A 21,054-nucleotide genomic window follows, 5' to 3' on the forward strand; every position below is an offset into this window, starting at 1 on the left:
ACTCACTTCTTTCGAGAGAAACTCCTTCTCTAGAAATGATCCATTCTTAGCAACGAATGTCTTGCCTTCGGATCTGTGATAGAAGGTGTACCCAACAGTTTCCTTTGGGTATCCTATGAAGACACATTTCTCCGATTTGGGTTCGAGCTTATCAGGTTGAAGCTTTTTCACATAAGCATCGCAGCCCCAAATTTTAAGAAACGACAACTTTGGTTTCTTGCCAAACCACAGTTCATAAGGCGTCGTCTCAACGGATTTTGATGGTGCCCTATTTAACGTGAATGCGGCCGTCTCTAAAGCATAACCCCAAAATGATAGCGGTAAATCTGTAAGAGACATCATAGATCGCACCATATCTAGTAAAGTACGATTACGACGTTCGGACACACCATTGCGCTGTGGTGTTCCGGGTGGCGTGAGTTGTGAAACTATTCCACAGTTTTTCAAATGTACACCAAACTCGTAACTCAAATATTCTCCTCCACGATCAGATCGTAGAAACTTTATTTTCTTGTTACGATGATTTTCAACTTCACTCTGAAATTCTTTGAACTTTTCAAATGTTTCAGACTTATGCTTCATTAAGTAGATATATCCATATCTGCTCAAATCATGTGTGAAGGTGAGAAAATAACGATATCCGCCTCGAGCCTCAATATTCATCGGACCACATACATCGGTATGTATGATTTCCAACAAATCTGTTGCTCTCTCCATAGTACCGGAGAATGGTGTTTTAGTCATCTTGCCCATGAGGCACGGTTCGCAAGTACCAAGTGATTCATAATCAAGTGGTTCCAAAAGTCCATCAGTATGGACTTTCTTCATGCGCTTTATACCGATATGACCTAAACGACAGTGCCACAAATAAGTTGCACTTTCATTATCAACTCTGCATCTTTTGGTTTCAACATTATGAATATGTGTATTACTACTATCGAGATTTAATAAGAATAGACCACTCTTCAAGGGTGCATGACCATAAAAGATATTACTCATATAAATAGAACAACCATTATTCTCTGATTTAAATGAATAACCGTCTCGCATTAAACAAGATCCAGATATAATGTTCATGCTCAACGCTGGCACCAAATAACAATTACTTAGGTCTAATATTAATCCCGAAGGTAGATGTAGAGGTAGCGTGCCGACTGCGATCACATCGACTTTGGAACCGTTTCCCACGCGCATCGTCACCTCGTCCTTAGCCAATCTTCGCTTAATCCGTAGCCCCTGTTTCGAGTTGCAAATATTAGCAACAGAACCAGTATCAAATACCCAGGTGCTACTGCGAGTATTGGTAAGGTACACATCAATAACATGTATATCACATATACCTTTGTTCACCTTGCCATCCTTCTTATCCGCCAAATACTTGGGGCAGTTCCGCTTCCAGTGACCAGTCTGCTTGCAGTAGAAGCACTCAGTTTCAGGCTTAGGTCCAGACTTGGGTTTCTTCTCTTGAGCAGCAACTGGCTTGCTGTTCTTCTTGAAGTTCCCTTTCTTCTTTCCTTTGCCCTTTTTCTTGAAACTAGTGGTTTTGTTAACCATCAACACTTGATGCTCCTTTTTGATTTCTACCTCCGCAGCTTTCAGCATTGCGAAGAGCTCGGGAATAGTCTTGTTCATCCCTTGCATATTATAGTTCATCACGAAGCTCTTGTAGCTTGGTGGCAGTGATTGGAGAATTCTGTCAATGACGCAATCATCCGGAAGATTAACTCCCAATTGAATCAAGTGATTATTATACCCAGACATTTTGAGTATATGCTCACTGACAGAACTGTTCTCCTCCATCTTGCAGCTGTAGAACTTATTGGAGACTTCATATCTCTCAATTCGGGCATTTGCTTGAAATATTAACTTCAACTCCTGAAACATCTCATATGCTCCATGACGTTCAAAACGTCGTTGAAGTCCCGATTCTAAGCCGTAAAGCATGGCACACTGAACTATCGAGTAGTCATCAGCTTTGCTCTGCCAGACGTTCACAACATCTGGTGTTGCTCCAGCAGCAGGCCTGGCACCCAGCGGTGCTTCCAGGACGTAATTCTTCTGTGCAGCAATGAGGATAATCCTCAAGTTACGGACCCAGTCCGTGTAATTGCTACCATCATCTTTCAACTTTGCTTTCTCAAGGAACGCATTAAAATTCAACGGAACAACAGCACGAGCCATCTATCTACAATCAACATAAATAACCTGGCTCTGATACCACTGATGGGTTTCGTAGTAATTTCAAAAAATTTCCTACGCACACGCAAGATCATGTGATGCATAGCAACGAGGGGAGAGTATTGTCTACGTACCCAACGTAGACCGACTGCGGAAGCGATAACACGACGTAGAGGAAGTAGTCGTGCGTCTTCTCGATCCAACCGATCAAGCACCGAAACTACGGCACCTCCGAGTTCGAGCACACGTTCAGCTCGATGACGATCCCCGGACTCCGATCCAGCAAAGTGTCGGGGAAGAGTTCCGTCAGCACGACGGCGTGGTGACGATCTTGATGAACTACAGCAGCAGGGCTTCGCCTAAACTCCGCTACAGTATTATCGAGGAATATGGTGGCTGGGGGCGCCGCACACGGCTAAGGAATAGATCACGTGGATCAACTTCTTGTGTCTTTGGTGCTAGCCCTGCCCCTCTATTTATATGTTGAGCCCCGGGGTCGAAACTTGGAGCAAAAGCCTCCTCAAAGTCGGTTTTGCCCGAAAGGCAAGAGTCCCACTCGGACTCCAGGACCAAACGCCACAATCCTTGGCGTCTGGCCCTGACGCCATGGGCCTCGGCGTCTGGCCCAGGGCCAGACGCCAGGGTCTCCGGCGTTTGGCTCCCTGGCCTCCGCAAGACTCCTTTTTGCACCGACCTAAAGCCTCATGGGCTTGACCCCTTGGCCTAACCATATCATCCAATATATGAATCTTTACGTCTCGACCATTTCGAGACTCCTCGTCATGTCCCCGATCTCATCCGGGACTCCGAACTCCTTCGGTACATCAAAACATGTAAATTCATAATATAACTGTCATCGTAACCTTAAGCGTGCGGACCCTACGGGTTTGAGAACAATGTAGACATGACCGAGACACGTCTCCGGTCAATAACCAATAGCGGGACCTGGATGCCCATATTGGCTCCTACATATTCTACGAAGATCTTTATCGGTCAGACCGCATAACAACATACGTTGTTCCCTTTATCATCGGTATGTTACTTGCCCGAGATTCGATCGTCGGTATCCAATACCTAGTTCAATCTCGTTACCGGCAAGTCTCTTTACTCGTTCCGTAATACATCATCTCACAACTAACATATTAGTTGTAATGCTTGCAAGGCTTATGTGATGTGTATTACCGAGAGGGCCCAGAGATACCTCTCCGACAATCGGAGTGACAAATCCTAATCTCGAAATACGCCAACCCAACATCGACCATTGGAGACACCTGTAGTACTCCTTTATAATCACCCAGTTACGTTATGACGTTTGGTAGTACCCAAAGTGTTCCTCCGGTAAACGGGAGTTGCATAATCTCATAGTCATAGGAACATGTATAAGTCATGAAGAAAGCAATAGCAACATACTAAACGATCGGGTGCTAAGCTAATGGAATGGGTCATGTCAATCAGATCATTCTACTAATGATGTGACCTCGTTAATCAAATAACAACTCATTGTTCATGGTTAGGAAACATAACCATCTTTGATTAACGAGCTTAGTCAAGTAGAGGCATACTAGTGACACTTTGTTTGTCTATGTATTCACACATGTATTATGTTTCCGGTAAATACAATTCTAGCATGAATAATAAACATTTATCATGATTATAAGGAAATAAATAATAACTTTATTATTGCCTCTAGGGCATATTTCCTTCAGCACCGCCATCAAGTCCCAAGCACTGGCCGACTTCCTCGTCGACTGGGCCGAGACCCAGTACCTGCCGCCGGCTCCCGACTCCACCCATTAGCGCATGCACTTTGACGGGTCCAAGATGCGCACCGGCTTGGGAGCCGGCGTCGTCCTTACCTCTCCCAAAGGCGACAAGCTCAGATACACGCTGTAGATTCACTTTGCCGCCACCAACAATGTAGCCGAGTACGAGGCACTCATACACGGGCTCCGGCTTGCCAAGGAACTCGGCATCTGCCGGATCCTATGTTATGGCGACTCAGACTTGGTGGTTCAGCAATCATCCGGCGACTGGGACGCCAAGGACGCAAATATGGCAAGCTACCGCTTCCTGGTTCAACAACTCAGCGGATACTTTGAAGGATGCGAGTTCCTCCACGTACCGCGAGCCGACAACGAGCCAGCCGATGCCCTGGCTCGAATAGGCTCCACTCGGCAAGCAATACCAACCGGCGTCGCTCTACAACGCCTCCTCAAGCCGTCCATCAAGCCGTCTCCAGAGTCCGATTCCATCTTCGTACCGCCTGACCCCGACGCGGCCGGGTCCGGCTCGAAGAACCAAGCAGGCGACCCTGGGACTTCAGTAGTCGGCCCGGGGACTTCGGCAACCGGCTCGGGGACTGCCACACCCGGCTCGGTGACTAAAGTAGCCGGCCCGGGGACTGCACCAACACAACAGCCGGCGGTCGACTCCAGCATTTCACCACCCAGCCCGCCCACCCTGGTGGCAGTAGCCACATTGGCAGTAGGAGAAGTCGCGGCTTCGTCATGGGCTCAGTCCATCCTCAACTTCCTAGTAAACCAAGATCTGCCGGCTGACGAAACAGAGGCAAGACAAGTCCAACGTCGAGCCGGAGCATACACAATCGTCAACAGAGAACTCGTCAAGTGCAGTGTCACTGGAGTCCTCCAACGGTGCATCAAGCAAGAGAAGGGCATTGCAATCCTCAGAGACATTCACCAAGGAGAATGCGGCCACCATGCGGCTTCAAGATCACTCGTCGCCAAAGCTTTCCGCCATGGTTTCTTCTGGCCGACTGCTTTGGATGACGCCAAAGAATTAGTTAAATATTGCAAAGGGTGCCAACTCTTCGGCTCCAAGCAACACATGCCGGCTTCGGCACTCAAGACCATTCCCCTCACCTAGCCCTTCGCCGTTTGGGGACTGGACATGGTGGGCCCATTCAAGACGGCACGCGGCGGCATGACGCATTTGCTCGTCGCCGTGGACAAATTCACCAAGTGGATTGAGGCAAAGCCGATCAAGAAGCTGAATGGGCCGACTATTGTGACATTCATCGCAGACATAACAACTCGGTACGGCGTGCCACACAGCATCATCACCGACAAATGGCACGAATTTTGCCAAAGGAGTCTTGGCACGTTTCTGCGCAGCCCAAGGTATCCGGCTGGACCTAGCGTCCGTTGCCCACCCGCAGTCAAATGGCCAGGTCGAGCGAGCCAACGGCCTCATCCTCTCCGGCATCAAGCCCCGACTGGTCGTACCACTGGAGCGTTCAGCCGGCTGTTGGCTCGATGAGCTGCCGGCTGTCCTTTGGAGTCTACGCACTACCCCAAACAAGCCAACCGGTTTCACTCCTTTCTTCCTCGTGTATGGTGCCGAGGCGGTCATCCCAACTGACATCGAGTTCGACTCGCCTCGGGTAACCATGTACACGGAGGCGGAGGCCAAGGAAGCACGAGAAGACGGCGTCGACCTGCTGGAAGAAGGCCGGCTATTAGCCCTCAGCCGGTCCGCCATCTATCAGCAGGGCCTGCGCCGCTACCACAGCCGGAAGGTCAAGCCAAGATCCTTCCAAGAGGGCGATCTTGTGCTCCGGGTGATCCAGCGAACAGCCGGCCAACACAAGCTCTCGGCCCCTTGGGAGGGCCCCTTCGTCATCAGCAGAGCTTTAGGCAACGACTCCTACTACCTGATCGACGCGCAGAAGCCGAAGGCACGAAAGAGAGACGACTCCGGCAAGGAGTCGGAACGACCATGGAACGCCAACCTCCTTCGAAGATTTTACAGTTGAAATGCAGTATGTATCACGCTAACTTTTGTACTAAATATGAGGCAATAGGCCCCTCGAGGAGGACTCGGGGACTGCCATCTTTTATCTATGAATGAAAAGTATCATGCTTATGACCTTGTCATTTCATTTACTTGTTTCGTCCGGCACCGGGTTCGACTAGTCGGCCCGGGGACCGGCCGACTGGAGTTATATTAGAAGTCCTACCCGCGGTCAGACAAGTAGTGTGCCAACACCCAGGCTTAGCTCTTGCCAAAGTCGCAGTTCGAAGAACCGGCTGTCCGGCTGGCAAGAGTCAAAAGCAGGAAAGGATGCCCACACGAAAAATGGCTAGGGACCAACGGACTAATATAACGAAAGCCGGTTTGCCGCCTACCACCGACCGACTACCAAAGTAGCCGGCCGGCCGGTTTCCATTCACTTCATTCAATCCAAGAAAGCTCGAGTACTTGCCTTCCCAAAGAGGGAAGGCGGCAAAGGAAAAAGCCTAAGGATAAAAAGCATACGCGAATGGAAACCAAACATGCACATAATAATATTTACATAAAAGACCTCCAAGAGGCCAGCATTCAACATAGTTTGGATACACCCCCAGTGGGTGGAACTGTGAAAGCTTAATAAAGATTGTTCAAAAGGCAACAAGCAGGAAAAATAAGGACGGCAGGTCAAGCTGGCAGAGCGACCGACGAGCCGGGCTGGTCGGCGGAGACGGTTGTGCCGGCTGAAGGAGTGGCCGGCTGGCGAACCTCGGCTTGATCACCGCCTCCCGCAGGGGGCGCGCTTCCACGCGCCTCGTTGCTGGAGGCACGGTCATCCTGAGGCCGGCCGCTTGTTCCACTAGCCGGCTCGACGTCTTCACCGTCCTCTTCTTCGTCATCCTCGCCCTCGTCGCTGGAGGTGATCTCCTCTGCCGAGTCCTCGCCCACCGCCGGTTCAGCCCGAACCTACTCCTCCGGCTGGGCAACGCCGTCATTATTGATTTCAGGTGCAAAAACGCTGATGTCGGTGCACTCGGCGATCGTCGAAGCATGCTGGGCGATAGCCGGCCGCACCTCCTCCAGCTCCGCGTCGGCCTCCAGCCGCCAAGTGCGCAGCTGGTCCAGGTTCAGCCCTGGTTACCAAGCTCGAACGAACTCCAACACCCGCCCGGCTCCAAGACGGGCCGCCGATGCCTTCCAAGCTTCAAAGCGACCGACTGCGACTTCCAGCCAGTCGACAGTCCGGCTTGGGGTGCGGGGGATCGTCTCGCCAGGCCAGAGGGCGGCCAACACCTGCGCCCCGGCACGTTGGAGCCGGCGAAGCATCTGGTGAGCCGGCTGCAGCCGCGCTTCGCAGCCAAGAGCTGCTCCTCAAGCATCCGATTCGCGTTCGGCGCGATGTTGACCCCCGCCTGACGGCGCGCCTCGCGATGGGCCTCGATGGTTTGGGTGGCGAAGGCGGAGTAGCCGGGAAAGTAGTCTGCACAAGAAAATAGGCAGCAGCACAAGTCAGGCCAAAAACCAGGCGGCAAGGGGCAGGAGAGGAGCGAGGAAGGTGGCTTACCGTCGATCAAGTCCTCGATGCGGCCGAAGCCTTCATCCAGCGCTCGCCGGGTCTCAGCCCAGCTCTCCGCCTCGGTCTCGAACTCTGCCTTCAGGGCGGCCTCGCTATCCTGCGCTTTCTGCAGGGCCGCCTTGTGGCTCTCCTCCTGGTCAGCCAGCTTCTTGGCCAGGCGGTCACGCTCCTGGACCAAGGCAGCGTACTCAGCATCCTTGGTACGAAGGGCGGCCTGCGCTTCGCCGAGCTCCCTCCTCAAGTTGGCGTTGGCCCCTGAAAGCACGAAAGACGAAAGAAAAAACCAATAAGGAAAAAGTCGTCAAGGAAGATCCGACCCGACTGCTCAGCAGTCGGCCTGAATCTCGGGGACTACACCCAGTGGGTGCGCTGACGCGCCCCCACAGGAGACAGACAAGATCAAGCACTTACTTCGGCTGTTGACCAGGTCGTCGGTCTTCCGACCCAACTCCTGAGCCTGGGAGTTGAAGGCGGCAGCACGGGAGTTATGATATTCCTGAAAGTTCAGACAGAAAGCAAAAATAAGATAGTCGTCAAGAAAGATCCGACCCGACTGCTCAGCAGTCGGTCCGAATCTCGGGGACTACGCCCAGTGGGTGCGCTGACGCGCCCCCACAGAAGAAATCAAGAGACCAAAGCGGCCAAGAATGAAAGACTCACCCGGATGGCGGCCCGCGTCAACAGGAACTCCTTGGTGTACTACTGCAGCAGGGCGGCCTGAGCTTGAAGCCGGCTCCGGACCTCTTGAGCCGCCACATTCAGCTCGCCAGTCCCCCCGCTGGGAGTCCACTCGGACGTGGCGGTGCTGGCCGCCTCCAGAGCCTCCGCCGACTGGCCGGCGCCCGCAACTCGGCGCGACTCCGGTGGAGCGGCGCCTCCCCCTGCGTGCTGACGCGTCACCGGCTGCACCTCGGAGCCGGCTCCGTCCTCCGGCTCACCCCGGCCGGCTCCTTTGGCGCCGCTGACGATTGGCCGCCTTGGCCCGCTCCGGTTGGCGCTGCCGGTGGCGCTCTCCCCGCAAAGACCACGAGGTCCTCCCTCCTCTCCATCAGCGGCGGGTCTTGGACGATTTCCTCCGCCAGGGGCAATGGGGTGTCAGGGGCCACGGCTCGGAGGGGAATGGCGAGCAGCGGAGGCTGGTTACCACGAACCCTCCGCCTCCGTTTCCACGGTCGCCGCCTCCGCCTGGGCCTTGGCTGCCGCGTCGGCCTGCTCCCTCGCCGCCTGGGCGGACGCTTTTTCCGCCGCCTCACGCTCCTCCCGCGCCTCACGGGTGTTCCGCTCCGTGGCCTCCCTGAGGTCGGCGTGGGGGTCCACGCGGCGGGAGCCCGAAGACCCTTCAGTCGGCCCAACTACTGAGCCGCCCGGACCCCGCTCAAGGGAAAGCGGCGCCCTGTTCAGCGAGTGGGAAAAGGTTAGGAAGAATGTTCGAACAGGAGAGAACGATGAAAAGCATGCGACCAGGCAATCGACGACTTACGCTGAGACCGCCTGAGGCTGCTTCACCGCCTTGCCGAAGCGGGCCGCTTTCGCGGCCGCCTCATCTCGTTTGGTCTCCGTGGTGGAGGCTTTGGACTTCTTCGGTCGACTGCCGAAGAGGATTGACGCGGCCCGGCGCTTCTGTGCGCCGCCGCCGGCAGCCGGCGCGGTGGACGAGCCCGTGCCCTGATGGTCGGCCGCCGGCTGGCGACGAGGGGCGACTTCGGCTTCGGCATCATCCGGCCAGTCCTCGAAGCTGGCGGTAAGCCCTGTGCCTCCGGGCTCGGCGTCGTCCCCCACGACGGCGTCTTCCATGGCGGCCGCCCCCAAATCCGGGTCGTCGACGTCGTCCACCGTGCGGTCGGGGACGTACTGGCATTCTATCCCTGCTGCCCTGGTCGTCGGCGGAAGAAGGGGGTTCTGCTAAGAAGAACCGACCGATCAGAAGCCGGCCACCATAAAGCCGGCTACCAACAAAAAGAAGAGAGGAAAGCTTACCACGGGCGGAGGGTTGGCGCGAGAATACGGCACCTTGCCGTATCGCCAGTCCTCGGTGAGCTTGCAATTGGAGATATGATTTACCATGTACGACACCTCCGCGTGAGGCATCTCCCTGGTGCTCAGCTGGCTTGGGTCGAAGCGGCCGCTCATCTGACACATCATGTGGGGCCGGCTTTGGAGAGGAAGTATCCAGCGCTCCACGAAGGCGGCCACCAAGTCGGCCCCGCTCAGGCCTTCCGACTGGATCATTACCCGAAGCCGGGAGACGGCAGCGTTCCCGGCCTGAGACAATGACCTGGACCGGAAACTCCATGAGGGCTGCCTCCCAGCCGGCGGGCCGGCTACGTAAGCCGGCAGGTTGACGTGGTCTCCTTGCTGGGCGACATTCTTCACGTAGAAGTACGACTTCTGCCAGATCTTCACCGACTGGATCAGGGGGATGGACGGGAACGGGTTGTTCTCGCCCGACCTCCTCATGGCGATGAAGGCCCCGCAGGGGGCGGGCACGCTTGCGACGACGGTGCCGAGTTTGCTCTGGAAGAATTCCCCCCAGAGCTCCAGCGTGGGGAGCAGCCCCAAGAAACGTTCGCAGAGAGAGTCGAAGGCCGACAGCAGCATCACCGCGTTGGGCGTGAGGTGATGCGGCTGAAGATTGTAGAACTTGAGGAAGGAGCGCAGGAATCCGCTCGCCGGAAGGCCGAAGCCGCGTAGGAAGTGTGAGCGGAAGACGACCCGCTCGCCCTCCTCCGGTGCCGGCGAGATCTCCGTCTCTGGCGCCAGGCGGACCCGCACGAGGTTGGCGTCGGGCAGGCGCCGAGTCTGGCAGAGGAACTCAACATGGTCCTCATGGACGTTGGAGCCATCCCACGAGCTCGACAGCGCCATGAGAGCAATACGATGTGGCGGCACGGCGGCGCTGAGACGGGAGGCTGCGGCGGCAACGAGAGGAAGAAAGGAGGACGAGAAGGGGCGGAGCGAGAGAGAGCGTGCGAACCTCTGTCTCTCCCCTTCCTCCCCCTACTTATAGGCTCGCGTGGCGGAGCCGAGGAGGCGCGGCGTGGGGAAACGTGGTCCACGGGAAGGCCAAATAAAATCGCCACGGGAAGGCGAGCGGTCCACCTGGGCCGCAGAAGATCAGCGTTCGGGCCGAGACCACTTTCCCGCCTGCAAGACGCAGGGCTCCCCGAAATCGGCATACACCAGCAAAGCCGGCTCTTCAGGGTAGGAAGCTGACCAAGCTTCTCGTCCCTTTGTCCGCCTCGAAGCTCGATCAGCTTCGGGGACTACTGTCGGAGTAAATAGCCATGGGTAGCCTAGCCGGCTTCCTCTGGCCCTTCTGAAAAAATTACGAGCCCGTCCGGCTCTCAAGAATCCAAGACATGGGGCCGCCTTCCCCTTGCTGGCTGTCGCCCAGGCCGGCTTTCGGAAGGCGGCCCGACTTTAGCCCTCGTGAAGAAAGCCATGGGAGGGCCGACTTCGAGAAGCCGGCCGCGAGGAGGCCGACTCCAAGAAGCCGGCTCCCATAAAGCGGTCGAGACCGTACCCTCAAAGTTTGCATCCACCTAGCGGCGATGAGACGGGGCGTGGCTACAGTAAAGCCTGCCACCCCCAAATCCCGGAGCACGATCGGCACAGTGCGCCGTACGGGTGACCATGACCTGTCCGGCGCGACACTGTTGCCATGATGACCCTGATGCCATCCACGATGGGCTGCCAGTACGGCCCACGGGCGGTGGGCCCCTTCGGGTAGAGAGACACCCGAAGGCAGCCACGCCTCCCCCAATCGGCCCAAGACAGAGCCGGCTCCCCGTAGCCGGCTTGCCGCCTCCCTCGAAGGAGATGCCCCATTAAGGAGACAAGACGCGGTGAGGCTACAGCAATCGCCCGCCGGGCGGCGACACTGTAGCCACGCCTACCTCGACGAAGCCCACGTCACCAAGATAGAGCAACAGTAACCAGCCGCCGACCAAGTCCTGGACAGTGGGGCCTGCCTGTCGACCAAGGGGCCGGCAGCCGGCGGGACCCACCAGTCGGCGGGCCCCAGCAGCCGGCGCAGAAGCCGGCGAGCGCAGTCACAGACGGCTGGGCCCCGCGCCTAGTCGGATTACCATTGTACCCCCGGGGGTAGGCCTATATAAACCCCCAGGGCGCCCATGCAAAGGGTGGGACCCCCAGCTAGTTTTAGACACCACACAAGGAGAAGAAGCAAGCTAGCTGTGCCCTTCTTCCTCCTCCCACCGAACAGCTCAAGGAGCATTGTGTAGCTACTTGTCCATCTAGTGACATGCGGAGACCCCGCAGAGCAGCAGTAGGGGTGTTATCTCCACGGAGAGCCCCGAAGCTGGGTAAGATTCGCCGGCGTGCATGTCTTCGCCTCATCCCGTTTCCAGGCACCGGCGACGTCTTACTGGCTCCCACAATGATAAGCCACCCGTTGGCATATGTCGCACCTACCATCCGACACATTGCTCTTAAAAAAGTCTGAAACAACCAAACAAAGGAAGCTACCTTCTCGTCATGTAGGAATGCAGCACCAAACAAGATACTTCCTTTATGATGATTCACTCCAGTGAAGGGGGCAAATATCATGTTGTATTCATTTGTGCTGTATGTTGAGTCGAAAGAGACAAGGTTGCCAAAATGATTGTAATTATTCCTACTAGTAGCATCTCGCACAAAACACATGAACCAACATTCCCTTGTCATCAATAACATAGTCAAAATAAAACCCGGGATTTGCAAGATTCTTTCTGCCTAGCTGGTCGATAAACATTTGAGCATCAGAAGACTTTATGTGGCATCTGAGGGTTCTATGGAAATTTTGGAGATCTTTTTTTGTGCATCCGGCATTTTGGAAACCCCCCAAACCAACACGAAGGAACCGGTATGCCGCTGAAGTCCCAATGCAAGCACTATGGCAATTGAACAATGTACTCTGTGCCTTACAGCTGACTTTCCTATTTGACCTAATGAACTGCTGCTTACTAGGGGAAACAAGTGCATGGTTATGCACTTTCTCAAAGACGGTGACAATATACCGACCATCGGTTGTACACTTGATTGCAATTTTTGCCCCGCACCCACACCTAGTAATTTTTCTTTCACGTCTTCTTTTGGTGGCAGGTTCGGAAATTATATTACCTATCTTCTCCTCACGGAAACCTTCTTTCGCGCACATGAATTGCTTGTGCGTCATGACACCATTGGATGACTTGTGTTGGCCCACACGAACTGAAAACCCAACATGGTGTGCATATACTGTTGGTTGATCTCGGCTCTGACCGGGTAAAAGGTAACGTTAAGGGGATGAGCCAGGAACCAACGTTCGTGGCTTTTGACCCCAACAGAATTGCCCTGATCGGGGGCACCTCTAACCGACAGATGGTTTTGGTCCCCTATTGCCAGCGCATATAAAGGGTGGGGCCTGGATACCTATGAGAGATTGATTCACGTACGTTTTGTCCAGCCTCCTCAATTCCCTTAAACCATACCGATCTATGGGTGCGCTGAAGCAATGGGAAGGCCAAGTCCACCGCCGGCCACCACGAGGGCAGTGCCTGCGGCTTGCTGCTGTCATCTATCGTGGATGTGTTGCTGCCCCTCCAGACTACAACACCACCCACGGCTCCACCCTGCATCAGCCTGCATCAAGCAGGCGAGGGATTTTGCCTCGGCCATCAAAGGTACTTACCAAATCAAACTTCTGATCCATAGAAGGTGTTCTAATTAGAGATCAAGATCCAACTCACGTTAATCCTAAAGACTTAATACTAACATTGGTATCCTGAGCTTATTGATCTCTGTTTAGAACCCGCTACTTGTTGTTCCCTAATAATTAATTAAGGCCCTAATTCGTAGTATTGATTAAAGTCCTAATGATCTTTGTTTAAATTTGAGATACAAGTTTTTTTTTCTAATTGCCATTGGGTTAGTGCTAATTAGATTTTCTGTTAGATTAACTAAGTCATGCTTCCGCATCATGTTGACGTTCTGATTAGCATTGTTAGCACTGGTTGAGAAAATTAGGAGGGAATCAGATGTGCAAGAAAAGATGGAACGGCAAATCCCCAAATTTTGTTCCCAGGAACACCGAAACCACAGCTCTAGTAATCCAAATTCGCCAAATCTGAGCCCAAAATGATTGAAATTAATGGAAGAAAGGTGAAGGGCTCACCTCATGGCCGTGACGGCGTCCCCCTCCTTCGGGATCAACACGGCCGCCGCTGTGCGAGGATGCCGTCGCCGTGACACCGCCGTCCCTCGAGACGATGCGCGGGAAGGAGCTGCCGTCGACATACTGGTGGGCGCGCGCCTTGCGAGGATCGCACGTCGCCACCGCTTTGAAGTTTTGTGCGAGCAGCTAGCGGCGAAGTGGTCCTCCCATCCGCCGCACGGATTGCCATGTGCGCGACGCCGAAGCCACGCTCGTCGGAGGAGCGCGCTGGACTTAATCCGTTTCACGCTGCTCCGGCGAGGGCAGCTACCGCGCCGCCATGGCCGACGAGGTTGGGCCGCCGCTGCGGTCTCCTCAGCATCGCCGCTGCGTTAAAATCGGGGGAGGCTGATGAAATGGCTAGGGTTCAGCCGCCCTGGAAGTTTTGTTCCCCCTCGAGGGGATCACAGCCGTTGTTTTTGATCCAATGGCTGAGCGCGGTGCGGGGATGATGATGGGCCTTCGGACACTGAATCGGCCGATGTTGGCTGTGGGCTCGAGCCCAAGTTATGTAGGCCCGAGAGAGGGGTTTCTGCCTTTTTTTTAGCTAAATAATGTGATGGGCCAGTTTTAAACGGGTACCCTGGGTATTTTGTGCCAAATTTTTCCCTGGAGTCCTAATTATGCTTAGGCACTAAAATATGAAAATCATGCTAAAGTTCGTTTTCATTCTTTTTTCGGAGTAGAATGGACCCAGTGCGAAATTTTGCTTGGAAATTTTATGTGCCCATAATAATGTTAATAATGATAAAGTTTTATTAATGAGAAGCCGTGGGTTGTTATGGGCCGAATAATGTTCTTTGTGCATTTTTTTAGTGCATTTGTTAAGTTTCTAATAATGTTTATGCACTAATAAGTTTGAAATTGCCTATAATTATGTTTTAAATGATGCTTATTTTAATATTTTTTTGAATAAAATAAAACCAACAAAAACTATTTGGAAAATTTAATGTGAACTAATGTTGATTCCATTTTATGGTGGTCACCTTTCTAGTATCATTTCAATGATGAAATTAATATGAATCTCATTGAAGTTTCTAAATATTTTATTTGGATATTTCGTTTGAGTGTGAATTTTATGTTGATGCCATTTTTGGCATTTCTTTATAATGTGATCATTACTAATGTACTAAGGCCCGCTTGAGGAAAAATGTTGATGGTTGCGTGGTGCAGTTTTTTCACGCTGCACTATGCATCTAATAATGTTTGGGTAGTGTATTTATTGAGAAAAGCTAAAGTTTATGTTTGGTGCATTTTATACTATTCAATGCATTATAAATAAGCATGTAATGGCCTAGAATGTTTATGATTGATTCCCCAAGCAAAGTAAATTTGTGTAGAGATTTTTAGTATGATATGTAATATCATGGTCATTATATGACAATAGTTGATCAAAATATTCTAAAGTTGTTATTGTCATTTATTTGACATCTCAGAGTTACCAAATTTTATTATTTGGTGAATCTTGATGTAATTTGATGTCCAAATTTTATTATTTGGAAAATCTTGTGATATCCGAACTATAATATTGATGTCATTTTCACTATGATTGTCAAGCTTGATGTTTACTCGGTGGCTATGACATTTTGTTTTAGTATTAATTCCAATGTTTTTTATGTCATTGAGATTTTTAGTGGTAATTTGACACTTATATCAATGTTATTATCATTGTGAACTTTAGTTAATGACAAAAGGCATCATTATGTTACTTTAGGCTAAAGTTGCGGCTCTTAATTTAGCCAAAGTTCTTGATGATCATTATGTGATTTTATTTCTCTCTAATCAAAATGGAACTAACGATAAGTTTTGATTAGAGATTTAGTGAGGAAATGTTTTAATGGCATATGGTGATATTCTGACCAACGTTGATTATTTTCATGTGTCTTGTATGAATAAATAATGCTCTTCTCCATTTTATGCCCAACGGTGAAATGGATTAGAATAACAATTAAGCATCTACTTAATTCATCTCATTCGATGGTTAATTCGTGATTGATGTTGTATTACAATGTTCATAAAGTTGCCTTCCTTTTTTCAGCAATGAAATTAATGATGATGCTAAACTTTTGCTTTGGCATAGACAAACCTTATGTAAATAACTTTCCCACATGGAGAGTAGAGATCATTGTCTCATGCAAGGAATCTCTCATGGTTTTTGCAACTAATGTTGAAGGATGTTAATCATGATGTTAATGTAGACATTGGGAGAGATCTCAAGATACATGTGCCATCATGCACATTACTAATGCAAAGGAGGTTAAAGCCAAAACTATTGGATTTATTTCACTAGCTTTTGGACATGACTTAATTCTTCATATTATTGATGATGTTTTGTTAATGGTCCTAGTTATTGGAGAATCCTAATTTTGTCACTTGAACACATGACATGATTTGGTATCAACTCCAATTCTGTAATGTTAGTCTCGCCCCAGGGTGAGACAATTTATGTTTTGACTGAATGAGTCATTTGTAAAGATTATGTGATATCTTATAATTAAAGATGTAAGAGAAGTGTAAGAGACCTTATCGAAATTATGGTTTCAGACCACATTTCGAGGGGGAGAATGGAAGTCTCATTTAATATGAGACATCACGTTCACTTCTCCTACTTAGATCATGTAAAACTAAGTAAAATATATGCGTTAATTCTCTAATTAAGATGGAACCAACGGGAAGTCTTGGTTGGAGAATGTATGAAAAGCAAACACTAATGTGAGTTCTCTAATTAAGATGCAACAAGTCTTATTTAGAAGAATGAATGAAAAACACTCCCTTTATTATGTTAATGCATACTTAATCCCTTATGAGAATTATGAAGCACACATGAATGTTAAGTGCAAGCTTGCTAATCTAATGTTGATTATGATGTGACTCATGGTTATATTTCTGACCAACGTCGTTTATAATCATGTATCACACTTCACTCAAGTGGCAAGTTTGCCAGTATGATGTGACTCATGGTTGTTTTTTGACCAAAGTCGTTTTATAATCATGTGTCACAACTCCTGAAGTTCTTTTCCATCTTCAACCCAATAGTGTTGTGGTTTAGAGCTGAGTTGATTGTCATAAGATTTTGGATTTATTTTTCCATCTTCTAAAATGATTATCAGGGAACCTGGAGTGTATGAACATGAATCTTAAGAATAACTCTGTTAGATCTTTGTTCATATGCATCAGGCAAGTTGAGAATTAGTTCCTAATGCAACACTTAGTGTTGAGCCTTAACGATTTCCATATGATTGATAATGTGTGTGAATGATCATCTTAGCGTCTTGTTGCCGTATAGGATGAAAATTGTGAGCTCTAATGATGTAACTCAGTAGAGTTTTCTAAGTAAGTTGTTGTTACGCTCGTATTATTATTACAACATGCTCTTGTGTTGGCTTAGTTAAAGAAAATGCATGTATGACAAAACTGTAAGGTTTCGCTTTTAAGATAAAGTTGACATAAGGCATATTGTTCAAAGAAATACAATTATGAAATAAGATGAGCGTTTGGGACGGCCATACCATAAGTCTAGGGGGAGTAAGCTCGCTACCTTGTGAAGATGGATTTTTTTTTTGGGTGAGCCAAGAAATTTCTATCTTCTATTTATGAGTATGAGTCTTGGTGATGCCTCATATTCTGCTTGTATTGAGTTTCATCAAGATATATATTGGTCCAAAAGGAGTATAAGTCTTATTATGATGACATACATCAATAGAGTGTGAAAGAAAAAGGATTATGTACTAATACTCCATCTCACCTGCTATTAAAGTTAAGGGCGATAACATCTTACTGTCCAAGGAACCATTATGAACTGATCAGATAATGTTGGTTCCTTATGCTTCAGCTGTCAGAAGCAATATAAGTATTCAAGTATGAATGTGTCCTATTCGTGATCGGGATAATTGGCAAATATACAATTAAGTTCATAAATGGACCACAGGAAAAGCCGCCAAAAATCTTGCGCATATGCAAGGCAATAAAGTTTACATGCTCACTAATAAGAAGTGTAATAACCTCGATATTCTGGGTTATTCATACATAGGTTCTGCGAGATGTGTGGATATTAGAGTTTCCACGTTATGTTGCATCCTCACTCTCGCATATGGAGTCATATCGTGGAAAAGCTCCATAATGGCACTGATGGCATTAAAAATAATGCACTTAATTATGTGGCATGTTAAGAGGCTACTAGGCAGGTTGTATCTCAAGATATTTTATTCCCGAAATTATGGTGGTAGACAATATTTTTTTTAACCACCTACTGCACTATTAACACGCAGTTTTCTATGCGAGTAACAACAAGTTAAATGGTGTTGCCAGGACCATTGACAATATGTTTAGTGTTGTGAAAGATAGAATCCAGGATCAAGCTATTAAAGTTGAGCGTATGAGTACGTTTGAATGTTTTACGGATCCGTTTATCGAAGGCTTACCACCCAATTGTATGTTTATGTTGCTAGCATGGGTTCCTGGAAAGCCTTTTGATCCTGGAAATAAGGACCTTCTAAATAAACCACTCCCATTAAGTAATATGTTTTCCATTTTGAAGTAGGCTGATGTATTATAAGTATTGAGGTTTGATGGCATTTCATTGGTTGTTGTAACACCTTACTTTGATATATTTTTCCTACGGAGAATGGGCGAATGAAGTTGAGCCTAACGATCAAGGGGGAGAATGTTGGTTGATCTCGGCTCTGACCGGGTAAAAGGTAACGTTAAGGGGATGAGCCAGGAACCAACGTTCGTGGCTTTTGACCCCAACAGAATTGCCCTGATCGGGGGCACCTCTAACCGACAGATGGTTTTGGTCCCCTATTGCCAGCGCATATAAAGGGTGGGGCCTGGATACCTATGAGAGATTGATTCACGTACGTTTTGTCCAGCCTCCTCAATTCCCTTAAACCATACCGATCTATGGGTGCGCTGAAGCAATGGGAAGGCCAAGTCCACCGCCGGCCACCACGAGGGCAGTGCCTGCGGCTTGCTGCTGTCATCTATCGTGGATGTGTTGCTGCCCCTCCAGACTACAACACCACCCACGGCTCCACCCTGCATCAGCCTGCATCAAGCAGGCGAGGGATTTTGCCTCGGCCATCAAAGGTACTTACCAAATCAAACTTCTGATCCATAGAAGGTGTTCTAATTAGAGATCAAGATCCAACTCACGTTAATCCTAAAGACTTAATACTAACATATACCTCATAGAACCCCTTTGCTGTGTTCACATCAGAAAAATACATCCCAATAGTTGGAGTTATGGATTCATCACAATCTGGTGTGTAGAATGAATCCTGCCTTGTGCATGAGAATCTCATGTCAGTGGGGTGATCCAAAGGAACTTCCAAGAACCGAAAAAATTTAATAATTCAAATGTACGTACACATGTGGGGATGCTTGTGGATTTTGTTGGTGTGAAAAACCCTATATCGAGACGTGGATTAACTCGAGTAGTTGATTCTGCATCAGACTGCATGTCATGGGTCTGCAATGGTATAACAGTATTCACCTCAACTTCAGATTCCATTATCGCCTGTATGGTGTAAGCAAACATAAGAGAATGCACAAATTTATGTAATGATAGGGCTAGCTGCAATTGAGGCATCCATGAATTTTGATAATAAATATTACTACATTTTGATAGGGCTAGCTAATTTACTGGAATACATACATATGTACTATGTACAAGCACGTTCCTATAATTCCGATGCCCCTTCATGACTTAACTGATACAATTCTGTATGCTTTCTGAATATTAATTTCAGGTAAGAATGGTGAAGTACTGTCCATTTTTCGTGATTAATCTGTGGTCTAACATGCATAATTTGCTTTAACTTATGTTATGAGCTGTACATGTCTGCATGCAAATTTTGCTTTTTTTTTTAAATGACCCACTCTTGTTGTATCTCACGCTTCGCCACTGGCTCAACATGCCATTGTTCAGCACAAAATTGTCTAACTGTACAAAAAACGATTATTTCTTCAGTACAAACCAAAGCCAAATACATCAGGAACCACCATTCTTTACTCCTATTAAGCTTTATCTCTATTGATAAGCACAGATCCAAGTAGATACATCTCTCAACACATCTATACAGAGAAAAGATTGAATAGGAAACGAACAAATTTGGAAAAAAGTGACACATACCTGGTGGCCTTATGGTCTGAAAGAAACCAACTCAGTTTGGAAACGAAGCAAAGTTTGGGCATCCAGCAAATCAGTTGAATCCCTCAAAGATTTGGAAACGGCTAAGAACATGCAAGCACAGGAATCTCTCGCGGTGGAAGGGGAAAATCTTGCGGCCCAGCCACTCCCCGTCGACGCCGCTCCAGTCCCCAAGCCCGTGAAGCCGCCGCGCCGCCGCCACCGCCGCCGACGCTCTAATCTCCCGAGCCGCCGCCGCTGCTCCAGTCTCCCAAGCCGCCGCCGCTGCAGCCTTCGACTCAGATCCCCCAAACTCTCTAACCTAGCTTTTTTCTCGTAAATGCGAAGAGGTACAGCTTAAGGACTAGGTACAGGAGGGACATATGTTCAAGGGGTTTACTGATAAAATGACAGCAGTCTAGCGGGCGGGTTTCTGCAAACTGCATGTAATGAACAATCATTTAATCGGCAACGTACACTTTCGATCCAATGGCACAGGTTCTAGTTTCCATCCTTCCACTGAGGAAGAGTTTCTACCAGATACTTTCTCCTACCCTCTGAATTTCACAGGTGGGCCTGTCCCTCTTAATGTAAGCATCAACGCTCTGGTTTGCTCCACACTTAATATTATGGCAGAAGCTATCAATGACAAGCATTTGGGGTTGCCTGCCACCCTAGGTTTGGACAAAACTGTTTCCATATTTAGTTGACCGGTTGATCTTGAGATTAACAGGATGGTTGAAAAAATACCTTTCTTCTGGAGATAAAGAAGTGCTTATTAAGTCTGTTTCACAAGCCATACCAAGGTATACGATGTCGATCTTTAAAATTTCTAAGAAAATATGCAAAGGAATTACGGATGCGATCTCTTGTTTTTTGTGGGATGATGATGCATCATACAAGAGAATGCACTGGTTTGCATGGTGGAAGATGTGCATACCTACTACCTCTGTCCTGATTTATTAGTCCTTCTTGTAGTTTGGATTAAACTTTGACCTTTGATTTAACTATCAAAAAATAAGTTATATACCCTAAAAATAGTATCAATGGAAACCTCTTTTCAAATATGAATCTAACAATATAAGTTTTGTGACAAACAACTTATAATTTTTTCGCCAAATCTACGGTTAAAGTTGGCACAAAATACGAAGAGGACCAATAAATCCAGATGGAGGTAATAAGAGTAAAGGATGGATAGGATTTCGAGACATTCATTGTTTTAACTTG

The 21,054-nt window shown here is 49.0% G+C and overlaps 1 long non-coding RNA gene across 1 annotated transcript; it reads right to left on the bottom strand.

The window, feature by feature from the left end:
- Positions 1 to 18,882: 18,882 nt before the first annotated feature.
- Positions 18,883 to 20,139, bottom strand: LOC123059246 (uncharacterized). The gene is made up of 3 exons (XR_006427394.1): positions 19,831 to 20,139; positions 19,066 to 19,215; positions 18,883 to 18,976 (listed from the first exon to the last, which is right to left on the bottom strand). It is a non-coding gene; the product is annotated as an uncharacterized lncRNA (long non-coding RNA).
- Between the last annotated feature and the right edge of the window lie 915 nt (positions 20,140 to 21,054).

Source organism: Triticum aestivum, chromosome 3A, assembly GCF_018294505.1.
Source record: "Triticum aestivum cultivar Chinese Spring chromosome 3A, IWGSC CS RefSeq v2.1, whole genome shotgun sequence".
NCBI classification, from domain to species: domain Eukaryota; kingdom Viridiplantae; phylum Streptophyta; class Magnoliopsida; order Poales; family Poaceae; genus Triticum; species Triticum aestivum.